Raw genomic sequence first — 8,614 nt, forward strand, 5'->3', positions numbered from 1 at the left:
TATATGTTAAAAATCCTCAAGATTGATAAACTAATCATCGCAGACATTTTTATATTTTTGATCAATTCCAAAAATATCAAAAAATGTATGAATTGTTTTTTTTTAATTCTCCATTTCTCTTCAAGTCGTGAATTTGATCATTTTTAAAGTTGCTCCGATACAATATTTTACAAATTTCTGATAAAACTTAATGTACAATGAAACCGTTTACATCCAAAAAATGTATGCATAATAAAAATGATTTTTCTATTCCTTCCGGGAGCATTTTAGTGAGTTTGATAATTTTTTTAATTTCTGCAAAAGAATAATTCGCGTTTTTACAATTTAAATTTAATATACAAAAAACGTTTCACTTTAAAAAAAAAAGTATGCTTGATAAAAATTGGTTTTTATTTTCTCCTTGCATGAATTAAAAGTTTTAGTACAAAAAATTATATTTTAAAATCATTTGAAAAGTACAGAATATTTATGAATTTTTTTCAAGAATTTTGAATCTTTTTCCAATTCGTGAGTTTCGTCATTTTCAAATCATTTGAAAAGTACAAAAAATTTATGAATTAATTTTACAAAAATGTTCAATCTCTGTGCAAGTCGGGAGTTTGGTCATTTTTTTTAATTGCTTCGAGAGAATACTTGTTTTTTCTGTACAATTTCAATCTCCAATAAAATGGTTTAATTCAGAAAAACATAATAAAAAAGAAGGTGCAGAAAATGTATAAATTTCTTTTTCCAACATTTTTAATCTCTTCGAAGTGATAAGTTTGAGTTTTATTGCATTTTTTAAAAGTAAACCGTTTTATTGTACATTAAATTTTATTGCAGAAGCGCGAAAAATTTAGTTGCAGATGTTTTAAAAATAATGAAACTGCTTGATTATTTTTAATACTTCTACGACGAAATCTGTCGTGCTATTGCAATAAAATTAAATATACAATCAAAGCGTTTCCATTTACAAAATGTGTGCATGATAAAAATGGTCTTTCAAGTCCTTCCGACAGCATATCATTTTGAGTGAGTTTGATAATTTTTTTAATTTCTGCAAAAGAATAATTCGCGTTTTTACAATTAAATTTAATATACAATAAAACGATTTACTTTAAAAAAAAAGGATGCGTAATAAAAATTGGTTTTTATTTTCTCCTGGCATGAATTAAAAGTTTTAGTACGAAGAATGATATTTTAAAATCATATGGAAAGTACAGAATATTTATGAATTTTTTTCAAGAATCTTGAATCTTTATTCAATTGGTGAGTTTGAGCATTTTTAAATCATTTAAAAAGTACCAAATATTTATGAATAACTTTTACAAAAATGTTCAATCTCTGTGCAAGTTGGGAGTTCGTTCATTTTTTCTAATTGCTTCGAGAGAATACTTGTTTTTTCTATGCAATTTCAATCTTCAATAAAATGGTTTAATTCTGAAAAAAATAATAAAAAAGAAGGTGCGGAAAATGTATGAATTTCTTTTTCTAACATTTTAAAACTCTTCGAAGTGATAAGTTTGAGTTTTATGCATTTTTTAAAAGTAAACAGTTTTATTGCACATTAAATTCTATTGCAAAAGCGGGAAAAATTTATTTGCAGAGGTTTTAAAAATAATCCAACTGCTTGATTATTTTTAAAACTTCTATGGCGAAATTTTTCGTGCTTTTGCAATAAAATTAAATGTGGAATAAAAGCGTTTAAATGTAAAAAACGTGTGCATGATAAAAATGGTCTTTCTATGCTTTCCGGCAGCATACCATTTTTAGTGAGTTTGATAATTTTTAAAATTTCTGCAAACGACTACTTCACGTTTTCATAATAAAATTTAATATACAATAAAAATGGTTATTTTAAAAAAAGGGATAAGTGTTTCTAACTATTTAAACATGGATTAGAGTTTATGTTTCAAAAGATGTACACGTAGCTTTCCTATCAAGGGACTTAACAGACAAGGTGTTAATTTAAAAGAACATCTTATCTATTTTTTAACATCAATGAATATGACTGAAGTTAGAAATTCTTTACAGTTTTCATAATTAAAAAAAAATGCACTGCTAGCAGTGATATAATTTAAATTCATGTTTAAAAAATTGTTTGGTTTGTTTTCCTATCCAGGATTGAAACAGACAAGGTTCCAATTCAACGAGAACCTCTGATATATTAAAATTTATGTTTGATATATTTTTAAGGTGGTTTTTCGTTCAAGGAATACTGGAAATAGGGTTCGCATAAAAAAAACTTTTGTCTATTTTTAGAAAATGCCTACACTTCGCAGAATAGACTAAGGTAGTTAAAATTTCCTAGATTTTTAGGAAATAATTCACTAATTCCGCTTGCATGATTATTATTTTTGTTACCAAACCTTTTCGGTAGCCTTTGACCAGCAGGTGTTGGGATGTTAAATTTGTTTTACTTTTACTTTATTTTCTTAAAGAGTGGATTATTTCCGGCGAAATGGATACAAATTGATCCTAGGTGAAAATTTGACTCATTTTTAGAGAGATACGACCATGTTACTTTTGTTGCACATTACGTAACAAAGATTCTTTGAGGAAAGAAAAATAATAATTTTTTTGTTAAGAAAGGTGTCGTGTTATTTTACAGCTGCCAGAAAATTTTCAAGAAAGAAATATTGATGGGTTTATCAAATTTTCCGGTTTTTCTGTTACTTTTGTTACTATGTAATTTTCCAAAACTTTTTAATTTTACAGAAATCTTTTTTTACATTGTAATTGAAGCAATATTTTGATGTAACACTAAATGCTTTTTCAATATTTTTGTAGTCATACAGATATTGAAGTTACCTAATCTACATAAGTACAACTTAAAATTCACCAATTTAAAAGTTATCAAATGCCACAAAGAATACAAAACAATATTATTGATAATATAACATAAAAATATAGAGTAAATAAATAAATTCTGAGAACTGAAAACAAGAAAATAAGTATTATTAGTGTTTTTTTAATTTATATAAATATAATTAATATTAATAGATTTAAGACTTTCCTGATGAAGCATTATAATAAAAAGAGTTATTTCAGTTTCCAATCGTGTACAAAACTATGAATGTTTGCCGAAGTTTCATGAACATTGGAGTTTAACCAGTTTATCCATTGCAATTTCAATACATCAAATATGTCAGATAAGATTCTAGAAGATTTTAAAGAATTTTTGCATTTTATAAGATTTTACAAAATATTAGAAAACATTCAAATCTTTTTAAAATATGTTTAGGAATTTTTAAGAAGTTTGGTAGAAATAAAGAAACATTCGAAAACTTTTTGGAAATGTTTCCATGTTTTTAAATATTTTTAATATATTTGAAACATCTTAAATTCTTGAAAATATTTCTATCTGACTCAAGTTTTTATCAAAAAGTAAAAAATTCATTCAAAATGTAAAAACGGTTGCCTTAACATTTTAAAATTTTTCCAAAGCTTTTTAAGCCAATTTTTCCATTCTCTTGAAATCTTTCGAGATTCTTTTAAAGCTCCTAACGCTTGTTTTTGCAATGTTTAGAAATCTAAATTTCTAAAAATTTTCTAAAGTTCAAATTCATTTTAAATCTCTTTGAATCTACTAAATATTTTTTGAATTTATTCTATTTTTGATTTTTTTTTAACTTTTTATTGTACCGAATTGAAACACTTTTCTTTAAAATCTTCTAAATTTTGACACGAATATTAAGAACATAATTCCTTTTTCGTGAATCCTCACAAAAATGTTCAAATACCTTCGCAAGTTTTAATTCTTTTTGAATTGTTTAAAAATTTCTGAATATCTCTCAAACTTAATCAAATTTAAAAATACGTTTTTTAAGCCAACATAAGCTTAAGAAAAAATTGTGTAACCAAATTTTCCTACAAAGTCTTTTACACACTTTTTAAAACTTGTAGGAAAGAATTGAAAATGTTTTTTTTTTAATTTTCGCTTCGAATTCATTGCAAAACAATTATTACAAATTTTTCCATTACCTTTCTTATATATTTTTGACACCCTTCAAAACTGAGTTTGCCTAAAAATTCCTAAAAGCCAACGAAAGGGAATCATGAAGATGGGCGAGCTTGGGTTTGTGCTCGTGCATTTTCGGCTTCACACGAGGCTGGCCCATACAACATGTAACGGAGCCTACTCATCAACACGCTATCTTTGCATGTGTTTCATCCAGGTGTGAGAGTAGTGGGGCCGAAAAATTCTTACTTCTGGAGAATCTGATACAGATTCCATGAAAAATTTTACTTGTATTAATACGTTACACACGACATAATAATGCGTGTATTTTTTTAACTAATTCTACTTTCGATCTCTCAAGTAACTTAAGGGAAAAGCACCCGACCGGGAATCGGAAGTTCTGTCTTTCGATTCCCATTGGAGCGAAAAGAGGAGATAGATGAATTTTGAACCAAAAAAGATCAATTTTGAACGAAAAATGGAGTGAAATTTTCATTTGAAATAATTAATTTTCCACACAAAAGAAAACAGATTTATTTTCTAAACAATTTTTATTTAATAGTTGAATTTTCTATCATAAAAATCAATTTTCTACTCCAAAGAAAATTTTCCAACAAATTATGTGATTTTTTAACGAAATACTTGAATTATCAAGAACAGAAAGAAAAGTTTTCAACCAAACAGTTCAATTTGAAACTAAAAAAGATCAAGTTTGAACAAAAAATGGAATAGTTGAATTTTAAACGAATGAGATGAATTTCTAACTGGAACGGTCAAGCTTTAATTACAGTAGTTGGCTTTTTAACCGAAAAGATAAATTTTAAAGAAAAAACATGAACTTTCAATTAAAAAGCTAAACTGTCGACTAGTAATTCACCTTTTATAAATTTTTAGTTGAAAATTAACGTTTAACCAAAGTGATGAATTTGAATAAATTTTTAATTGCAATAGTTACATTTTCCAGTAAAAAAACTAATTTGCAAAAAACATAATTTTGCAACGAAATAATTAACTACCTGCATTTTCATTAACTAAAATTGATTTAAAACAAAAAAAAATTCAGCAAAGTATTCAGAGTTACAACGCAAATAATCAAATTTTCAGTGAAAAATTAATTTTCAATAAAATAGCTCATTTTTCAACCAAGGAGATAAATTTTAAATTAAAATGTTGAGTCTTTAACAAAATAAACAAATTAATTTTCAAGGAAAAAGAGAATAGTTGAATTTTCGGTTAAAAAAATGGTTCTAAATAGTTCAATACAGTAACATGAATCTACTTTCAAAAATAAAGAATCGTTGTCATTTAATTTAATATTGCAAATTAAAACAAAAATTCATCACACTCACGCAAAAGTTCCATGACTTAAAAAAAATCCCTAAAAATTCGAGGTTTTCCAGTTTTTCCTGTTAGGATAGATACTAGAGTCAGTATTAGCAGAATGGAGTTGAAATTCAACGTTTCTCTTTTTAAATAGCTATAGAATACAAATAATATATTACTTTTTCAATATCACCCCCATTAATATGTTTTATATAGTTCAAAAAAACCCTATGAGTGAAACAATGGGTTTTGAAAGTTTCTGCCGCTAATTGTCATCTTTTTGCAATTTTTTTAATTTGAATTGTTTCTAATACATAAAATACAAATTTCTAAAGTTATTTCTATGTTTACATAAAATGTCTAAGCAATTTATTATTGCTACTAGCTTATATCTTTTTTACTCGTTAAGTTTATAGTATTTCTATCTTGTAGGGCTTTTAAAAGCAATGTCTTTCTCCTCTTGACTTCTTTCATATCGTGCGTTGATGGCCCACAATTTTAATTGATTTTTTATATTTTATTAATTTTATAATTCTGATAACTTTCTTTGTGCCGAAAAAAGTCATGAGGATGAAATGTTTGGCTTTCGGAGGACTATGAATTTCGGACAGTTCTAATACTTTCTCAATCATAAATGCTAAGAATGTAAAGAGATTAATGATTGTATCCGGACCGATACAAATATTTTATTTTTGTAGTAAAACAATTCTTGAAATTATACATTTCTTTAAATTTAATTACTAATTTTTTATTATTAATTATTATTAAAAAAAAATTATTTGTGTCTTAACCTTTATCTCACACAAAATATCGTTAAACAATCAATTTTTATACAAATTGAAACGCTTTTTAAAAGGAAATGCAAGTTTCATTGAAAAAAAAATTAAAATAGTTCAATTTTTGTTTATGTAACCATCTTTTACAACTAATGAACAACTAATTAACATTTGTATAACTGAATATAGTAATTCAATACTATTAGGAAGAACGCGTGTTTAATATTAGTTGCATATTAATCTTTAAAGATTTAATTTTACCCATTGAAAAAGATTATGTATTGGTTTATAACTTTTGAATTTATCACAATTTTTTTATTTGATCTCGGACTTAGCTTTAGAATGATTGGAGTCTTTCCAGCCTGTTTTTACATGGACGGAATAGGCAAAATTAGTTCAAAATTAATTTAATTTATATTATTCGTAATGACAATCGGTGTTATGCATAGCATAATTAAATCTCCATATCTTGTTAAATATGAGAGTAATAGTAAGTGAAAAAAAATCTTTAAAATATTCTTTTCTAGCTGCGGGAACTTGTGATATGTTTCAATCGTAACTTGGAGAAACTAAATTTAAAGTATTTTTCAACTCAAGAAACAAAACAAAACTTACAATTATTTTAAATTTTATTATTAAAATCCAAATACGTCTATCAAATTTATATAAAGTAGTTTTGTAAAAAGTAAGTTTGAAAGTTCCATAGTTCCATATTTCTCATAAATATACAGTTTTTATTCAATTTTCTATATTTACACCAAACAATTTAAAAAAATAAAATTATAGTTTCAATTTAATATAAAACGTTCAATATTGTATATTAAAATATCAGATAATTTTAAATGAAGATATCGTTTGAGTTTAAGATGAAATGTTCCATATTTATTATTCAGGGCATACGCTAGCCCGGGAAATATGAAAAACCGGGAAATGACAGTGAATTTATTTTTTGATCCGGAATTTTACAAATTTGTAGAGAAAAAAAGTTCTCTCCAAGTTTGATTTCATCAGTTTTTTAAATCATCAGTCGAATTTTGATCCTTTTCATTTATGACATCATTCAGTTTATAATGCGTAATCCGAAAATCTTCTACTTTGAAAATTTTCTATTTTAAGTTTTCCATTTTAATTTAAAGAATTTTAATACGGAGTCTTGAATACTTGTATATTTAAAAGTAAAAAATTTGAAACTGAATTGTTTTACATAGAAAGCTTTTAATCTCCAGAGAGCTTTTAAACTTTTTACTTTACAATTTTAATTGTTCTAATTAAAGAATGTTTTATTTCTAAGTCATTGTGTTGAATTTTGACGTATATATAATAATTGAACACTTGTAATTTGTAGACATAATTGGAGTAAATTTAAGAGATATTTGGAAGTTTTTAAAAGTTTCAAAATTAATTTTGAACTTGAAATGATTTAATTTAAAACAAAATCTCGAGTTTTGCCGATTGAAACAAAATTTTAAAGATTTTAAAGAATTCTCAAAGGCTTTACAAGAGTAAAAACATTTTCTTAAGATTCCTAGAAAAATTGAAAATAATTTCACATTTTATAAATTTTTTTGAAGAAAATATTTAAATATATTTAATAAGATTTCTAAAATTGGTCCGAAAAAATCTGGAAGTCTTTAATAATTATTTTGTAAATTCGCAGGATTTTCTAAAAATTTCAGGGAAAATTCGGTTCATTTCAAAAGAGATTTAGAAGTCTAGATTTCTCAAGAATTTGAAATAAAATTTTACAGCTTTTCAAGGATGTTTCTATTTAAAATTAAAATAATTTAACTTGAATTTAAGAAGTATTCTTTTTTTTTAAATTTAGTTTTTCAATTTTTAACGATTCTAGCTTAAAATTGTTAAAAATAATATAATATAAAAAATGTAAAATGAATTGATTCTTCAATTTAGAGCATTGAAAATGATAACGTAAATTACATTTTTACTTATTCGAATTTTTATATTTCTGCGTAATTTTTTATTTGAAATGAGGATATTTATATGTAAAGATATTATATTATATTATATCTCACAAACAATTCAAACAAAAATATTAAAATATTAATTGCCAATTATTATATAAACAACAATAATATTAAGAATATTCAATTGAACAACAATCAATTATTGCAACTTCCAGAACAGTGACTCCACCCTCTGAAATCATGTTTCGCTCCCACAAAATATCTTGTGTAAAAAAAATGTCCCGCGCATGTCGCATTCGGGTTTTACAAAAAAAAAAATTCTCTTAAGATGGCTTTTTCTGAAACGAGATGTGGTCCAATACTATGACAGGGCTATGTCCGTGTGAATATAGTTGGAGACGCTGTAAATGACTGAGTTGCGCGCGCAACCCATTTCTCCTCTTCTGAATTTGAAAACTCGAAGGTGCACGATTGCCGGTCGGAGCACTTCGGCGATTCTATTTGTATATCTATCTGCTGACTGCTTTGAAATAAATTCAAGAGCTTGCGATTTTAATATTTCCAGATTTCGATGCTGGCGATTCTCATGATTTGAATAGATCGCGCGCCTCTTGATATGCGTATATTTTGAGGTTATGTTATTTCATGTA

At 25.6% G+C, this 8,614-nt stretch overlaps 1 long non-coding RNA gene across 1 annotated transcript in view; it reads left to right on the top strand.

The window, feature by feature from the left end:
* Window positions 1-951: 951 nt before the first annotated feature.
* LOC117180906 overlaps window positions 952-8,614 on the top strand; it is a 46,919-nt gene continuing 39,256 nt past the window's right edge. Inside the window, exon 1 of the long non-coding RNA XR_004468079.1 lies at window positions 952-1,011. This is a non-coding gene — a long non-coding RNA (uncharacterized LOC117180906). The remainder of the gene's footprint in view (window positions 1,012-8,614) is intronic.

The sequence above is a fragment of the Belonocnema kinseyi genome, chromosome 9 (genome assembly GCF_010883055.1).
Source record: "Belonocnema kinseyi isolate 2016_QV_RU_SX_M_011 chromosome 9, B_treatae_v1, whole genome shotgun sequence".
Lineage (NCBI taxonomy): Eukaryota > Metazoa > Arthropoda > Insecta > Hymenoptera > Cynipidae > Belonocnema > Belonocnema kinseyi.